Below are 18,888 nucleotides of genomic sequence, written 5' to 3' on the forward strand. Positions count from 1 at the left end.
TGTGCAAGTAGAAATACTGGTGTGCAAAAGTGCAGAAAGTAAATAAAAACAACATGGCGATGAGGTAGGTAGATTGGGTGGGCTATTTACAGATGGGCAATGTACAGCTGCAGCGATCGGTTAGCTGCTCAGATAGCTGATGTTTAAAGTTAGCAGTGTTGCCAACTCCTCAGTAAGGAAAGTAGCTATTGGCTGTCCTAAAAGACGCTAGAAGTCGCTACATGACGTCATCACCTAATTTGCATAATTGGCCATGATCATGTAATTGTGATGGACGCTGTTGGAGAGAGGAATAACTCCGTGGGAGAGACAAGAAGTGAGTAAAAAACACCCTAAATATGTTTAGAACTACAAATTAACTTTCTTCTGTCGATTCTTCTTTTTTTTAATGTCACAATTCCAACCCTCCTCCTTTATCCGGGCTTGGGACCAACAAAAGTGACCCAAAAGAGACACTCTGGCGGAGCAACTTAGTTTTTAATTGTATTTTTAATTGTATTTTTTTGTTTTTCAGTTTAGTTTTCTTAATTTGGTTTGGTTTTTAACCTTATGGTCCACTTAGGAGCCTACAACAAGTCACAGTAAAACATTAACATTTTAACCATAACATTTAAAATTTAAAAAAATCTATACAAGTCTACATTAACAATCTAAATGGACCAAAAAGAGACAATAGAAAAAACTTTCAATGGCAATGTGAGAAAATGATGGGAACTAGTCTGGCCCTAATTCAGATTAATTGTGTTTTTTTTAAGTAGGCCAGGGCGGGATCAGCCAGCGGCGGCTTCCCACATGCGGGATTGATTTGCAGTCTGGAAGCGGAGGGGTGAACATCTCCTGCTCTGACTGCAGCTGGAAGGGACTGCTGCGCGAGGACTAGGCCGCCTGTTAGTGCTTTGATAAGGCGGAGCTTTACCTAGCATAGACTTACAAATGACCTGGAGCCAGTGGTTCTGGCGACGAATATGTAGCGAGGGCCAGCCGACTAGAGCATACAGGTCGCAGTGGCCCTATCAAGACAATTTACCTTTTCTTTACACTGTTGTGATGAAAGTAAATTTCCATAATATCAGCTATCTACCATAAACGTCGAACAGGGATTGAACCCATGTGCTCCAGTTAACAAAAACAGATGACTTTGCACATCTATTTCATTCTTAGAATGTCAACATTGTGGAAAGTGGGAGTTGTGCAAAAGCTAATTTAACAAGTGAATACTCTCACAAGACAAGTTGGGGAATACTGTAGGACAGCAAACATGTAAAGTGGCTCTATCGTAGAGATACTTCCCCTTAATATAATAGTTGTGTTCAAATATTGATACAACATGACTTTTCTACAAAGTCCCCCAATGAATGAAAATTTCCAAGGAAATTGAAGTCTTTTCTATAGAGGCACGGATGGGATTTGAACCCATGATCTTCGGTTTACGAGACCGACGCCTTACCACTTGGCCACCATGCCCCCTATGCTATATCTATACATCAACATTCTGGAAAGTAGTAGTTGTGCAAATGTGAATTTGGCACACAAACTCAGAGGAGAAAGGACCTCATATATAGCATGCACTCCCCCTCTGAGCTTCCATCCCATTTCATTTGCAGATAAAACGCAATATCAATACAATGTACTTTATATATACACCACTCCATTGAAACTACAATGAAATGATAGCAGCAATTCTTAAAACAGGTACGGACAGGGATCGAAAACATGAACTTCAGTTTTTGAAAATGATGCCATAAAAGTTGGCAACCATGCCACTTCTGTTCTATAAATGTACTAACAGGGATTGAAAACATGTTCTTCAGATTACAATACCAAATGATTTAGCACATCTCTGTTTCCTGCTTAGAATTTCAACATTCTGGAAAGTAGAAGTTGGGTCTTTGCAAAAAAAAACATGGAGAAGCTGAGGATTGAACCCAGGACCTCATACATGCAAAGCATGCGCTCTACCACTAAGCTACAACCCCTTTCTTAGGAAAAAAAAAATGGTTTCTTATTTTTTAAAATTTCTCCTTTATTATACCAGGTAAGCCAGTTAAGAACAAGTTCTCATACACAACTGCGACCTGGCCAAGATAAAACAAAGCAGTGCAACACAAACAACAACACAGAGTTACACATGGAACAAACAAGCGCACAGTCAATAACAAAATAGAAGGGGAATTTTTTTTAAAAGGCAATAAATAATAGGCCATAGTAGCGAAGTAATCACATTTTAGCAAATGAACACTGGAGTGATAGATGAGCAGATGATGATGTGCAAGTAGAAATACTGGTGTGCAAAAGTGCAGAAAGTAAATAAAAACAACATGGCGATGAGGTAGGTAGATTGGGTGGGCTATTTACAGATGGGCAATGTACAGCTGCAGCGATCGGTTAGCTGCTCAGATAGCTGATGTTTAAAGTTAGCAGTGTTGCCAACTCCTCAGTAAGGAAAGTAGCTATTGGCTGTCCTAAAAGACGCTAGAAGTCGCTACATGACGTCATCACCTAATTTGCATAATTGGCCATGATCATGTAATTGTGATGGACGCTGTTGGAGAGAGGAATAACTCCGTGGGAGAGACAAGAAGTGAGTAAAAAACACCCTAAATATGTTTAGAACTACAAATGAACTTTCTTCTGTCGATTCTTCTTTTTTTTAATGTCACAATTCCAACCCTCCTCCTTTATCCGGGCTTGGGACCAACAAAAGTGACCCAAAAGAGACACTCTGGCGGAGCAACTTAGTTTTTAATTGTATTTTTAATTCTATTTTTTTGTTTTTCAGTTTAGTTTTCTTAATTTGGTTTGGTTTTTAACCTTATGGTCCACTTAGGAGCCTACAACAAGTCACAGTAAAACATTAACATTTTAACCATAACATTTAAAATAAAAAAAAATCTATACAAGTCTACATTAACAATCTAAATGGACCAAAAAGAGACAATAGAAAAAACTTTCAATGGCAATGTGAGAAAATGATGGGAACTAGTCTGGCCCTAATTCAGATTAATTGTGTTTTTTTTAAGTAGGATAGGGCGGGATCAGCCAGCGGCGGCTTCTCACATGCGGGATTGATTTGCAGTCTGGAAGCGGAGGGGTGAACATCTCCTGCTCTGACTGCAGCTGGAAGGGACTGCTGCGCGAGGACTAAGCCGCTTGTTAGTGCTTTGATAAGGCGGAGCTTTACCTAGCATAGACTTACAGATGACCTGGAGCCAGTGGTTCTGGCGACGAATATGTAGCGAGGGCCAGCCGACTAGAGCATACAGGTCGCAGTGGCCCTATCAAGACAATTGACCTTTTCTTTACACTGTTGTGATGAAAGTAAATTTCCATAATATCAGCTATCTACCATAAACGTCGAACAGGGATTGAACCCATGTGCTCCAGTTAACAAAAACAGATGACTTTGCACATCTATTTCATTCTTAGAATGTCAACATTGTGGAAAGTGGGAGTTGTGCAAAAGCTAATTTAACAAGTGAATACTCTCACAAGACAAGTTGGGGAATACTGTAGGACAGCAAACATGTAAAGTGGCTCTATCGTAGAGATACTTCCCCTTAATATAATAGTTGTGTTCAAATATTGATACAACATGACTTTTCTACAAAGTCCCCCAATGAATGAAAATTTCCAAGGAAATTGAAGTCTTTTCTATAGAGGCACGGATGGGATTTGAACCCATGATCTTCGGTTTACGAGACCGACGCCTTACCACTTGGCCACCATGCCCCCTATGCTATATCTATACATCAACATTCTGGAAAGTAGTAGTTGTGCAAATGTGAATTTGGCACACAAACTCAGAGGAGAAAGGACCTCATATATAGCATGCACTCCCCCTCTGAGCTTCCATCCCATTTCATTTGCAGATAAAACGCAATATCAATACAATGTACTTTATATATACACCACTCCATTGAAACTACAATGAAATGATAGCAGCAATTCTTAAAACAGGTACGGACAGGGATCGAAAACATGAACTTCAGTTTTTGAAAATGATGCCATAAAAGTTGGCAACCATGCCACTTCTGTTCTATAAATGTACTAACAGGGATTGAAAACATGTTCTTCAGATTACAATACCAAATGATTTAGCACATCTCTTTTTCCTGCTTAGAATTTCAACATTCTGGAAAGTAGAAGTTGGGTCTTTGCAAAAAAAAACATGGAGAAGCTGAGGATTGAACCCAGGACCTCATACATGCAAAGCATGCGCTCTACCACTAAGCTACAACCCCTTTCTTAGGAAAAAAAAAATGGTTTCTTATTTTTTTAAATTTCTCCTTTATTATACCAGGTAAGCCAGTTAAGAACAAGTTCTCATACACAACTGCGACCTGGCCAAGATAAAACAAAGCAGTGCAACACAAACAACAACACAGAGTTACACATGGAACAAACAAGCGCACAGTCAATAACAAAATAGAAGGGGAATTTTTTTTAAAAGGCAATAATAGGCCATAGTAGCGAAGTAATCACATTTTAGCAAATGAACACTGGAGTGATAGATGAGCAGATGATGATGTGCAAGTAGAAATACTGGTGTGCAAAAGTGCAGAAAGTAAATAAAAACAACATGGCGATGAGGTAGGTAGATTGGGTGGGCTATTTACAGATGGGCAATGTACAGCTGCAGCGATCGGTTAGCTGCTCAGATAGCTGATGTTTAAAGTTAGCAGTGTTGCCAAATCCTCAGTAAGGAAAGTAGCTATTGGCTGTCCTAAAAGACGCTAGAAGTCGCTACATGACGTCATCACCTAATTTGCATAATTGGCCATGATCATGTAATTGTGATGGACGCTGTTGGAGAGAGGAATAACTCCGTGGGAGAGACAAGAAGTGAGTAAAAAACACCCTAAATATGTTTAGAACTACAAATTAACTTTCTTCTGTCGATTCTTCTTTTTTTTAATGTCACAATTCCAACCCTCCTCCTTTATCCGGGCTTGGGACCAACAAAAGTGACCCAAAAGAGACACTCTGGCGGAGCAACTTAGTTTTTAATTGTATTTTTAATTGTATTTTTTTGTTTTTCAGTTTAGTTTTCTTAATTTGGTTTGGTTTTTAACCTTATGGTCCACTTAGGAGCCTACAACAAGTCACAGTAAAACATTAACATTTTAACCATAACATTTAAAATTAAAAAAAATCTATACAAGTCTACATTAACAATCTAAATGGACCAAAAAGAGACAATAGAAAAAACTTTCAATGGCAATGTGAGAAAATGATGGGAACTAGTCTGGCCCTAATTCAGATTAATTGTGTTTTTTTTAAGTAGGATAGGGCGGGATCAGCCAGCGGCGGCTTCTCACATGCGGGATTGATTTGCAGTCTGGAAGCGGAGGGGTGAACATCTCCTGCTCTGACTGCAGCTGGAAGGGACTGCTGCGCGAGGACTAAGCCGCTTGTTAGTGCTTTGATAAGGCGGAGCTTTACCTAGCATAGACTTACAGATGACCTGGAGCCAGTGGTTCTGGCGACGAATATGTAGCGAGGGCCAGCCGACTAGAGCATACAGGTCGCAGTGGCCCTATCAAGACAATTGACCTTTTCTTTACACTGTTGTGATGAAAGTAAATTTCCATAATATCAGCTATCTACCATAAACGTCGAACAGGGATTGAACCCATGTGCTCCAGTTAACAAAAACAGATGACTTTGCACATCTATTTCATTCTTAGAATGTCAACATTGTGGAAAGTGGGAGTTGTGCAAAAGCTAATTTAACAAGTGAATACTCTCACAAGACAAGTTGGGGAATACTGTAGGACAGCAAACATGTAAAGTGGCTCTATCGTAGAGATACTTCCCCTTAATATAATAGTTGTGTTCAAATATTGATACAACATGACTTTTCTACAAAGTCCACCAATGAATGAACATTTCCAGGGAAATTGAAGTCTTTTCTATAGAGGCACGGATGGGATTTGAACCCATGATCTTCGGTTTACGAGACCGATGCCTTACCACTTGGCCACCATGCCACCCTATGCTATATATATACATCAACATTCTGGAAAGTAGTAGTTGTGCAAATGTGATTTTGACACACAAACTCAGTGGAGAAAGGACCTCATACATATATAGCATGCACTCCCCCTCTGAGCTTCCATCCCATTTCATTTGCAGATAAAACGCAATATCAATACAATGTACTTTATATATACACCACTCCATTGAAACTACAATGAAATGATAGCAGCAATTCTTAAAACAGGTACGGACAGGGATCGAAAACATGAACTTCAGTTTTTGAAAATGATGCCATAAAAGTTGGCAACCATGCCACTTCTGTTCTATAAATGTACTAACAGGGATTGAAAACATGTTCTTCAGATTACAAGACCAAATGATTTAGCACATCTCTGTTTCCTGCTTAGAATTTCAACATTCTGGAAAGTAGAAGTTGGGTCTTTGCAAAAAAAAACATGGAGAAGCTAAGGATTGAACCCAGGACCTCATACATGCAAAGCATGCGCTCTACCACTAAGCTACAACCCCTTTCTTAGGAAAAAAAAAATGGTTTCTTATTTTTTTAAATTTCTCCTTTATTATACCAGGTAAGCCAGTTAAGAACAAGTTCTCATACACAACTGCGACCTGGCCAAGATAAAGCAAAGCAGTGCAACACAAACAACAACACAGAGTTACACATGGAACAAACAAGCGCACAGTCAAAAACAAAATAGAAGGGGACATTTTTTAAAAAGGCAATAATAGGCCATAGTAGCGAAGTAATCACATTTTAGCAAATGAACACTGGAGTGATAGATGAGCAGATGATGATGTGCAAGTAGAAATACTGGTGTGCAAAAGTGCAGAAAGTAAATAAAAACAACATGGCGATGAGGTAGGTAGATTGGGTGGGCTATTTACAGATGGGCAATGTACAGCTGCAGCGATCGGTTAGCTGCTCAGATAGCTGATGTTTAAAGTTAGCAGTGTTGCCAACTCCTCAGTAAGGAACAAAGGCGGAGGTAGCGGTCCTGCTGCTGGGTTGTTGCCCTCCTACGGCCTCCACGTCTCCTGATGTACTGGCCTGTCTCCTGGTAGCGCCTCCATGCTCTGGACACTACGCTGACAGACACAGCAAACCTTCTTGCCACATCTCGCATTGATGTGCCATCCTGGATGAGCTGCACTACCTGAGCCACTTGTGTGGGTTGTAGACTCCGTCTCATGCTACCACTAGAGTGAAAGCACCGCCAGTATTCGAAAGTGACCAAAACATCAGCCAGGAAGCATAAGAACTGAGAAGTCCCCACCTGCAGAACCACTACTTTATTGGGGGTGTCTTGCTAAATGCCTATAATTTCCACCTGTTGTCTATTCCATTTGCACAACAGCATGTGAAAATTGTCAATCAGTGTTGCTTCCTAAGTGGACAGTTTGATTTCACAGAAGTGGGATTGACTTGGAGTTACATTGTGTTGTTTAAGTGTTCCCTTTATTTTTTTGAGCAGTGTATTATACACATATATTTTATTTTAGACTTTACAAAAACATATTTTTGTGCGTTTTGGATTTCCAACATTTACTTACTGTACAGACAAGTATATTTTATACATATTTTTTTTTTAACAATTAAAAAAAAAGTTTTTCATAGACAGAACAAACTATATTTAGATGCATTTTGATTTCCTAAATGTCAATATTTTTATTTTCTGTGTCACGTGTTTATGCCCATTTATGTACATCCTGTATATGTTACCCTTCCAATGAGCTTATCATATAAACTACAATACGAAAAGTATGGTTTACTTTACTTTAAATCATGTTAGCACAGGTAACAGCCGTTTACAGTCTTTCTTTAGTTTTTCATTCTTACTCTTCCCAATTCACTTCAACTATATTTCTTTATTTCCCATGGGCTTCACCAGAGTACCCCCTAGTGGCTGGAATACAACTGTATTAAGCCCCTTACATATTCACCCCCCTGTAAAATGAAATGTTGTCCCAGTTGCAGCCTAGTATCCAAACTGATATGCCATTTATAGTTTTAAAAAAACCCAGCGTTTATAATTTGAGATTCCTGGCTACTGTAGTGTTGTGGTTTCTTGCAGGTAACCTGCTGTTCCTGGCTGTGGTCAGCCATTTTGGGGCAAAGCTGCACCGGCCCAGGCTCACAGGCCTGCCACACTTCAACAACTGAAATACTGGTTAAACTTGTACTTTTAGAGGTACTCCAATGCGGAGGATAGTTTCACTTTAGAAATTAAGAAATTTATCCAGTTGTTGATTATTATCAGTTAACTTAGAACTAAAGTCTTGCGTAATTGGTCAGCTGCTTGATTATGTTTTGGGGCCATACATGTTAAGAGAAGGGATTAATTAAGAGATGCTATAACTTTGACATGGTAAGGTTGGACCCAGGTGCAGTGAAGAGACCAGATGATGAAGCAGTGGTTCCAACCAGTGTCTCCATCCCTCAAGGGCCCATTTAACTGCCAAGAGCTCCCGGTTGCCTACATCGTAGTTGCAGTCCGCTGGCGAGAACCGTTTGGAGAGAAAGACGCATGGGTGCAGTTCCTTGTCCTCCTCCTTCCACTGCGAAAGTACCGCACCAGCTCCGGTGTCCGAGGCATCCACCTCTACCACAAAGGGGCTAGTAGAATCAGGATGAACGAGGATGGGTCCGGAGGTGAAACGTCCCTTGAGCTCTATGAATGCCCTGTCAGTCTCGGGATTCCCGCAAAAACCTGCTTGAGTGAGGTGGGACAGGGAAGGGTTTTTGGAGAAGATCAGGATGTCGTCCAGGTAAACAAAGACGAACCGATCCAACAAATCCCTAAGAGTGTCATTGATCAATGCTTGATATGCATAAGTTATTTTCAACCATTAACTGGGGCCTTGTTGAGGCCTTATCTAAGTTAGTAATTGCTGATTGACAAAGTATTATTTTGATGTATGGAAAATATATGGTATGCAATTCCTATGTAGAGAAGGTTCTCTCTGGTAGTTGTTCAATATGACTTCAACTTTTACAGGGTACTCTTGTAAAATAAATGTTTCATCTCAGTGTGACTCTTAAACCCTGTTTAAAGATAAGTTCAATAAAAAAAAAACATCAACACAAACACAGGATATGGGGTACACATGGTATCACATCATGACATACTTGGCCCTACTGCACCTGCATTCCAGCACCATTCCAGCATCTGGAATTGACTCAACATGTTTGAGGTGGGTGATCAATACATGTGGGGGAAGAGGTGTCTGTCGAATGTATGATTCTGATATGTACAGGTAAGTTCATTGTGTGTGGGGGGCATCCATGTTTGTGTCCATACTCTGAGGTGCGTTTGAATATGAATGAGCAGCAGTGTTGTGATGTGTCCTATCCCGTCCTTGCAGAGGGATCTTCCTTGGCCTCATCACATGTCTCAGTGGCTCCTCCTTAGGAGGGAGGGGGACACCACCACGGGACAGCCCCCACACTCATCGCTAGAGATCGAACTTCAGACTCCCTCCAAAACCACTGAACCCCTCAACACACCGAAAGAGATTACGGTGCACACCCTTAGAGGGAGCCGGAACAGGATAACTCTCTCCAAACTCACAAAGACACAGAGGAGGAGGAACTATCCAACATCCAGGGAGAGAGAACGAGTAACCTCAGTCGAACACGGTCAGAAAGAGGAGGTGGAAGAGACATTAGATAGAGGAGGAGGATACCCCAGAGGCCATTCCTCCTGTTCATGTGAGCAAGAAAGAGCAGAAGGCTTCTGATCAGCCGAATGGCAGGCAGAGGGAGAGGTCATAGTGATTCACACCCACAGAGAGAAAGACAACCCACAACCTCTTGGTTGAGATGAACCACACAGAGGTAGAGGCAGAGGGCCTTCAGGGCTAGCCAGTCAGCCTGCCTGCTCTGATCCTCAAGTCAATTGTATTTAAATTCATGTTCATTAAAGATTTTTATTCAAGAATTGAAAAGTCCCATTTACTTAATGATCATATTTCACTGTCTTCAACCCTCAAGAACCAGGGTGAGTGTGGGTCACCCTTTTACTGGGTAAACACAACTTGCATATCGTCAAAAACTAGGCCGAAACGTTAATCTTTTAACCTTGCCTGAATAAAACAATGCATTTTTTTTTATAGTGAGCAAGAGTTGGGCTTTTTCCTTTTCTATGATGATTAAAATGTTTGGTTGCACCTCAACTCAACGTTAGTTGAGTGCCCTCTGTTTTTTTTGTTGTCAAATAATACATATTTTTTTTAAATATACAAAGTAAATTATTAAAAGCATTAAAATAGGGATGTTTCCCACTTATTTACACAACCTACTCCACACTTGCAAAGTGAAAGTTTATAGAAAAGTTCTGAAATTAAGTAGTAAACAGAAGAAAAGCAGAATTGAGTCCAATTATAATGCGAATAATTTAATGGTCTATGGTTCAACCCATTTCTGAAGGTCTGATGAATAATTCATATTGTTCGTCCTATTCATTGTGGCAGGCGCAGCAGCACACTGCCCTCCAAAGCCTGCAAAAGAATCACCGGACTGCCCCTTTCCTAGCTCTGCATGGAACATCCAGTGTCACGTCCTTGGTGACGTGTGGGGTGACATCCGGGATGACCACAGCAACATCCTCTGGAAAGGGAAAAAAGAGGACCAGAATGTAAACAAATGCAAACCGTAGCTTCTAAACACTGGCCAGTTGAAAGGTTCTACTAAGATGTCATGACAAATGGCACCTGTCAGAGTGCTCTCTAAGTGTTACTCACCTGCTTGGATGTCAGCTGGCAGAGTGGCGAAAACGGCCAACGTGAGAGTCCTTTCTTCAGGTGTGACGTCCACAACCTCCAAGAGGGAAGAGATGGGCTCTGCCTCTGTATTAGGGGTGATGTCCACAACATTCAGGTGGGAAGAAGCCGGATCTGCCTCTGTGTTAGGGGTGATGTCTTGAACCTCCAGGTGGGAAGAAGCCAGGTCTGCCTCTGTGTTAGAGGTGATGTCCACAACTGTCAGGTGGGAAGAACCTGGGTCTGCCTCCGTGTTACTGGTGATGTCTACAACATTCAGTTGGAAAGAAGCCGGATCTGCCTCTGTGTTAGGGGTGATGTCTACAACCTTCAGTTGGGAAGAAGCCGGATCTGCCTCTGTCTTACGGGTGATGTCCACAACCTCCAGGTGGGAAGAATCCTGATCTGCCTCTCTGTTAGGGGTGATGTCCACAACCTCCAGGTGGGAAGAAGCCGGGTCTGTGTTATGGGTGACAACAACAATCCTGATGAGCTCTACTACTACAAGGCAGCAAGATGTCATCAGAACAGGCGTCTGTCAGAGTGCTCTCTATCATTGCCACTCACTTGCTTGGATGTCAGCTGGTAGTGTGGTGGAAACGGCCACCGCGAGAACAGGGGGAACTGGTAGGGTGGCTGCAGGGGGCTGGAAGCAGCTCTGCACCTCGTCCACCACAAAGGCACAGACAGAGCTCATATAAAAAGGGCTCTGCAGGTCATCGGTGGAGAAGGACTGACTGATTCTCCCAAGGATCGACTGCACAGAGTCAAAAGCAGCAGCCCGGGAGAAAGGGATGTGAGGGGAAGGGTCTTTTAACATGCAGGATAGCTTCTCCACTACGGCCGCCACCATGCCCACGGCAATCCCGCTTATTAGGATTGGGTGCTCTGAATGGCCTTCCTCTGGCTGAAGCCACAGGGCCAGGAGGAGCCTGGGCACCACCTCCACCACCACCTGAGATGGGCTGAGCAGGTTGCTATGGGGCTCATTGGACTGCTCGCCCAGAATGCTCCTCACAGCTCTTTCCACGACGCTGTGGACCTTAGGATCGCTGAAATCAACAAAAAGGAGAAGACAAAGCTAAACGATGTGCAATGTGCTCACAGAGAACACTGTCTTCTGCTGTGCTAACTCGTTGTTGAAAGGCTAGTAAAGAGCTCACTAACTTGTAGTATGTCTCTAACTCTCATTCTATTACCAGCCGAGCGAGGTTGTTTCCTTCCTCCAGGGTTTCCTTCCACACCCTTCAAATAAAACACAGAGTAATTCAACTTTCCTGGCTTCTGATTTTGCTGTTGTTTATTTTACCCACACCTCCTGGAGTGCTGCTGGTGGCAGGGAATGGCAGTGAAGGTGAGTGCTGACGTGGTACTCACCTCTCCCTAAGGGATTTTTTGCCCTGAGACACCAGCCAGTTGCTCATGTGCTCCGTTGTGACATGGGGCGGGACCTTGCCTTGACTCTGGAGCAGCAGATCGTGGACCATGAGCTTCTTCTGCAAGATGAGGTAAGGTGTGAGACCGTGCCACGAAATACCATATCATGTGCTTTCAGAAGGGCCTCACGCAATATTTCACAACTGCTCATGCCTCACAATTTGCAAGTGATATTAAGAACTCTTATGATCACCTTCTCTAAACTGTCTTGAAATACAACTCTCTTTCTGTTGTTTATGTTTTTGTGGGATGAATCTTACCTGTTTATTGTAATATTTTCCTTCCAGCAGGCCTGCAGAGTCTGAAAATTAAGGCTGCTCCTACAGAATTCCTTTGAAGATAATGAAAATAATGATGCTTTGTTATGCACATTATGCACAGGCATTTACAGTATGCTAAAATTAATTTCTCCTAAGATTACCTTTGTGGGACCATAAGTGAACTCCGGAATGCACCAAACCCTATCCATGGTAAGATGAGGAAGAAATGCAGCGCTATAGATACACGGGATGCTCTAGAGATAACAGGAATTACTTAAAGTCGCGAATGATCAATGACTGTGGAGTCGTCCAATATGCTGCACTTAGAATTGAGTTGTAGGCGATGTTTGGCGCAAAATAGAATGTTTACATTCTATTGCCATGGAGAAATGGAATGTGTAGAACCTGTATGAATGGGTATGCTTCTATGTCTTTTATTCGTGAAAGATTAAACTCTTTATTATGTCATAATGTGTTTTTGAGGACGTGGGAGCCCGTCCCGATTCATAACGCGATTATCCAGGTGCATGTTGGTTAGACCTACTAATCCAACCTTGGTTTACAAGTTAAATACATTGTTTATATATGCCTATACAAATCTATCGACCACATCCATTTAAAGCAATGATTGTCAATTGAAAATGTAGTTGTTGTGTTCTCCTGTTGTGCGCCTTGAATGTCAGTCCCCTTAAACACATTATTCCAATATTTCCGAGCTCTGAATTGACACAATGAACACTTTTGCAAAGATAGTCGGTTAAAAATAAGAGTATGAATGACAATAAACGTATGACTTGGATTGTATGCATAATAGTGTAGTAACCAATATCGCTCAGCGTGGGAACTTTTGGTGTTGGAAAGTGTCCGTTATAAGTCTCCATGACACGTCTTCGTTGTCTTGTTGGTAATAGTAAAACTGCACGACAGTCCGCATTGTAATGGTCTAACAGGTGTTTTTCATTTTGTTTCTCACATTAAACAGACATTTGAGAACGGAATTGCTTACAGTTGTACCTACGACCTCAACACCCAATCTACTCACGCACAAATACTCACATTCAGACTCATCAGCTGTCCTTCTCTCCCCTTACCTTCTTTGGACTCTATTTTTTACATTTGTCAGAGGAAATCACAACTTTCGTGGGATTGCTTTGTGCACTGACTTTACTGAACTCTGGAGAAAACGAACATTGCCGCTGGGTGAGGACATCTGACAATGTGCTCTCCCGTCCATTAGACATTTTGTCTGCAGGAACTCGCTCTTTTTCACTCGGTCCACTCGTCCAAGTGGCAATGTATTTGTGGCATGATGTGAACAGTACGAATTTGTGTCACTACCAAGGTCTAATGGTTTTAAATGACTGTTTTGTATTGTCTGGAAACTCACTTGTAGAATTCGCTTGAGGTAGGTCTCTTAAAAAAGAGAAGCCGTACAATGTTATTAAACCGAGGTGCCTAGTTATTCTTCTTTTGTTGATATCAGGTAACGTGCAACCTAACCCTGGCCCTGATATACAATGTCTCCAAACCCCCTATGATTTTAAATCAAGATCTGGTTTTGGTATTGTTGATAATTTACTTACAGGAGAGTGAGACCAAATCATGGACGCTGGACAGAGTGGATTTCAGTTGTAACAAAAAGGCAGTTTATTGAGTCAAAATATATCTTGTCCTGCAGTTTTAATGTGCACGGACCTGATTCATATAACTCAAAATGGAGTTAGCTGAAAAAGGTCTTAGACAAAGGTTACAACAGTTTTTATACATAGAATAATGTAGGTGGAGTCTTGTCGTGGTGGTCTTCTGACTGGTCCCGAAGGGTTGGAGGCGGACCTGCTCCAGCCAGAGCAGGAGCCCCTATGGTGCACAGCAGAGCCTTCTGCTCTGGGCACCCGACCAGTAGAGGGGGGATGGAGTGTGTGTGTTTATGCAAGAAGGTATTTGTGTGTCAGGGGATCGTGAGGTAGGGACTGAAACTGGCAGTTTATGGCTGGGGGTAGGGTGCTTCCTGTTCGAACAGGGGTGCGTGCAATGACTTGAGTCAAGCGGATAAGTATTTTTCATTTAAATGTACGCAGCCTGTTGTCAAACATTGAAGGGGTTAGGATTTGGGCTAAATCAACTGATGCTGATGTAATTGTGCTTTCTGAAACCTGGCTCAGCAAGTCTGTTTTTGATAAATGTATAAGTGGTTACAATGTTTATCGCACTGATCAGGTTAAGAAATGTGGGGGTGTGGCTATTTATGTAAAAACCACATTCCCTGTAAGCGTGGCAAAGTCTGAAACTATATGTTAACAGTTGGAATTTCTTGCTTTGAATATTGAGGTTTCAAAGGGTCTCTCTATAACTGTGATTGGCTGTTATAGACCCCCCTGTGCTCTTGGTGATGCATTTTCTTCTTTGACTCACCTTATGTCTAAACTTCTTTACAGTGAAATTATCTTGATTGGTGATCTCAACTGGTGTTTGTTAAAGCCTGTGTCTGATGATTTAAAAATGTTTTGTAATTCTATGAATCTTACCCAATTGATTAACTCACCCACTCGCCCAAATCTTAAATGCCCAGATCAATCTTCCCTGATTGATTTGATATTGACAAATGTTCCACATAAATATTCTGCGGTTGGTGTTTTTTGTAATGATGTAAGTGACCATTGTGCTGTTGTTGTTGTTAGAAATACTAAGGTTCCTAAAACAAACCCACGTTTTATTCGTAAGAGAAATTTGAAGTGTTTTAATGAGCAGGCTTTCTGTCATGATTTGTTTTATTTTGACTGGAGCAGATTGAGTTTATCCCTGATGTGGAAACTGCTGGGAAATTCTTTCATGGTGGTTTTTTCCAAATAGTAAACAAACATGCCCCATTCCGCAGGTTCAGGGTTAAAGGGCGGGTTAATCCATGGTTTTCTTCTGAGCTGTCTTGTATTATTCACAACCGTAATCTAGCCTGGGCTAAAGTAAGGAAATCATGTTCTGATGCTGATTGGCTTATTTTTAGGCAGTTATGAAACAAGTGTTATTTTCTTCTCAGGAAGGCTAAATCTGAATATTTGATGTCTGTTACCACTGATAACCTGAATGACCCTGTCACGTCCTGACCTTAGTTCCTTTTTTTATGTCTCTATTTTAGTTTGGTCAGGGCATGAGTTGGGGTGGGCATTCTATGTTTTGTTCTGTGTGTTAGATTTCTATGTGTTTGGCCTGGTATGGTTCCCAATCAGAGGCAGCTGTCAATCGTTGTCTCTGATTGAGAACCATACTTAGGCAGCCTGTTTTCCCACTATGGGTTGTGGGTAGTTGTTTTCTGTTTTGTGTGTATTGCACCTTGCAGAACTGTTCGTTTGTTGTGTTGTTGTTTTTGTTCAAGTATTCGTATTTACTAAAAGTATTATGAATACTTACCACGCTGCACCTTGGTCCTCTTCTCCTTCTCCCGACGACAATCGTTACAGAACCTAGAATGTTTTGGGAGGTTATTAAGTCTATGTCTGGTAACAGTAATGTTAATTAATTACCGTCATGTTTTTTGAAGGACTCTGTTGCTGTATATGACAAAACTAAATAGTTTCAATGACTTACTTTGTATCATCTGGTGGGCTGTTTGATTCAGTGTCCTCTGTCTCTCTACAACCCTGTGTGGAAGAACCAGTGAGAGCGGGTCAAACTTTTAGCTTTTTGCCATTCTCAGTGCAGGTGGTACTTTAAGCCCTGAAATCCTTAAATCAGAGAAAGCCTGCAGGTCCTGATCTTTTGGATCCCTTCTTTTTAAATCTGGCAGCTGATTTCATAGCTGAACCACTTACATATCTGTTCAATCTAACCCTGGAATGTAATGAAATTCCAAAGATCTGGAAATCAGCATTTGTCCTACCACTTTTAAAAGGGAGAGATCCAACTATTTTAAATAATTATAGGCCAATCTCAAAGCTGTCACCCCTGGTGAAAATACTTGAAACCCTTGTGAGTGAACAGCTAAATTAGTTTTTATTTTCTAACTCTATTGTATTAATGTACCAATCGGGCTTCAGGAAGAAGCATAGCACAATTACAGCAGCCATGAAGGTTGTAAATTATACCACTGAAGCCCTTGACAAAAAACAGCACTGTGTCTGTCTCACTTTTTATTTATTTCTCTAAGGCTTTTGATACAGTTGATCATGCTATACTAAGGCAGAGATTGTCGAGTGTAGGTCTTTCAGAGCATGCAGTTGCATGGTTTGCTAACTATCTGTCTGATAGAACTCAGTGATGGGCTTATGTCTGTTAAATTGTCTGTCTTTAATGGTGTGCCCCAAGGCTCTTTTCCTGGTCCTCTCTTATTCACTATTTATATAAATGATTTAGACAAAAATGTTCAAAATGCACAACTTCATTTTTATGCTGATGATACTGTTATTTACTGTTGTGCCTCATCTCTTTCAAAAGCTTCCCAGAACTTGCAAACTGCTTTTTATACTGTTCAACATACCTTGTGTCAATTGAAGCTTATCCTCAATACTGACTAAACTAATGGTGTTTTCTAAAGCAAGAAATAGACCTCTGAACCTTTCAACTATTACTACCTGTCAGGGCAAGGAGATTGAAGTTGTAACCTCATACAAATAACTTGGAATTTTAATTGATGATGGCCTCTCTTTTAAATTGTTATTCAACAACTTGAAGCTGAAATTGGGATTTTATTTTAGGAATAAGGCCTGTTTTTCTGTTGAAGCCAGGAGGAGGCTAGTAATAAGCTACATTTATGCCTTTACTAGACTATGGGGATATTTTATATATGAATGCTTCCGCTCAGTGTTTGAGATCAATTGACACCCTTTACCATGGCACTGTGAGATTTATTTTAAACTGCAAAACCCTTACCCACCACTGCACTTTGTATAACAGGGTTGGCTGGCCTTCTCTAGTCACTCGTAGGCTCAGTCACTGGTATACTTTTATTTACATAGCCATTTTGGATTTACTACCTTTTTATTTGGGCATTTTTATTGTTCAGAAATGTGGTGGGTACTCTCTTCGTTCGCTGGACTTTATCCTGCTAACTGTTCCAAATGTCCAAACGGAATTTGGTAAAAGGGCTTTTATGTCCTCTGTGTCATCGTCTTGGAACGCCTTACAAAATACTTTTAAACTGGAAGAACCTGTCCCGATTGGTATTTTTAAATCACTGATGAATGATCTTGAGACTGATTCCCCGACCTGTCAATGTTTTTAATTTGCTGTTTTTGATTTTGTTATAATCTTGTGAATTATATGGTTTTTACTAGATTACTTGTAGTTTTTCATGTTGTTTGTCTGTAATTTTTGTAATGACTTGGTTGCTGCCTATCTTGGCCAGGACGCTCTTGAAAAAAAGATTTAAAATCTCAATGAGCCCTTCCTGGTTAAATAAAATAAATAATGCACAGACACACTAAAGCTCTACAGTGTAGTTTGAGTAGTCAGTTTCAATTATTTGCAGATGTATTCCCTATTATTTACAAATTGAAAGATGTAACATTTTAAATGAATGTGGCAGAACAGTTTAGCATAGAGTTCAGTCTTTTTTCCTCCTTGGCCTCGTTTTTCATTACATGGGATTTCCCCAGTGCCAACTTCACATGAGATGGCCGCTGTCTACTGTCATGTGGTGCTGGATGACAGATATCGCTTTGCCAATATCGCTGCTGTCCATAGTCCTGAAATACACAATCTCTCCAGTTTTTTTTTGCATTCCTTGTAGCGTGTATTTTACTGGAGTATGATCAGATTGCTTTGTTTAAACCAGAATGAAGATTTGGTCTGAGAAACTATGCCGATTATAGCATGATTGCTATTTTTTATACTTTTTAAATAAGGCAATGTTTATATGACCCCCTTTCAAAGAGTCGCTCATTAATCACTTTCTTGCAGATATACAGTGCCTTCAGAAAGTATACCCCTTAATTTATTCCTAATTTTGTTTTCTTACAGCCTGAATTCCAAATGGATTAAATTATAGTTTTTTTATCATCTCACCCAGCTGCAGACAATACCCCATAATGACAAAGTGAAAATATGTTTTTAATTTTTTCTCAATTGTATTAAATTAAATACAGAAATATCTCATTTACAATATTCACACAGTATTCACATTTAAGTATTCACAATACATGTTAGAATAACCTTTGGCAGCGATTAAAGCTCTGAGTCTTTCTGGGTAAGTCTCCAAAAGCTTTGCACCCTTGGATTGTACCATATTTGCAATATCACAATATATACAGTACCAGTCAAAAGTCTGGACACACCTACTCATTTAAGGGTTTTTCTTTCTTTTTACAATTTTTTACATTTTAGAATAATAGTGAAGACATCAAAACTATGAAATAGCACAATTGTAATCATGTAGTAAGAAAAAAGTGTTAAACTAATCAAAATATAGATTCTTCGAAGTAGCCATCCTTTTCCTTGACCACTT

General features: G+C 40.7%; 6 non-coding genes across 6 annotated transcripts; all 6 read right to left on the bottom strand.

Moving 5' to 3' along the window:
- Nucleotides 1-1,392: 1,392 nt before the first annotated feature.
- trnat-ugu lies at nt 1,393-1,464 on the bottom strand. Its single transcript has one exon. It is a non-coding gene; the product is annotated as a tRNA-Thr (tRNA).
- Nucleotides 1,465-1,904: 440 nt separating this feature from the next.
- trnaa-ugc lies at nt 1,905-1,976 on the bottom strand. Its single transcript has one exon. It is a non-coding gene; the product is annotated as a tRNA-Ala (tRNA).
- Nucleotides 1,977-3,657: 1,681 nt separating this feature from the next.
- On the bottom strand, nt 3,658-3,729 carry trnat-cgu. The gene has a single exon. It is a non-coding gene; the product is annotated as a tRNA-Thr (tRNA).
- Nucleotides 3,730-4,169: 440 nt separating this feature from the next.
- trnaa-ugc lies at nt 4,170-4,241 on the bottom strand. Its single transcript has one exon. It is a non-coding gene; the product is annotated as a tRNA-Ala (tRNA).
- Nucleotides 4,242-5,918: 1,677 nt separating this feature from the next.
- On the bottom strand, nt 5,919-5,990 carry trnat-cgu. The gene has a single exon. It is a non-coding gene; the product is annotated as a tRNA-Thr (tRNA).
- A 445-nt stretch (nt 5,991-6,435) lies between these two features.
- trnaa-ugc lies at nt 6,436-6,507 on the bottom strand. The gene has a single exon. It is a non-coding gene; the product is annotated as a tRNA-Ala (tRNA).
- Between the last annotated feature and the right edge of the window lie 12,381 nt (nt 6,508-18,888).

Source organism: Oncorhynchus mykiss, chromosome Y (assembly GCF_013265735.2).
Source record: "Oncorhynchus mykiss isolate Arlee chromosome Y, USDA_OmykA_1.1, whole genome shotgun sequence".
NCBI lineage: Eukaryota > Metazoa > Chordata > Actinopteri > Salmoniformes > Salmonidae > Oncorhynchus > Oncorhynchus mykiss.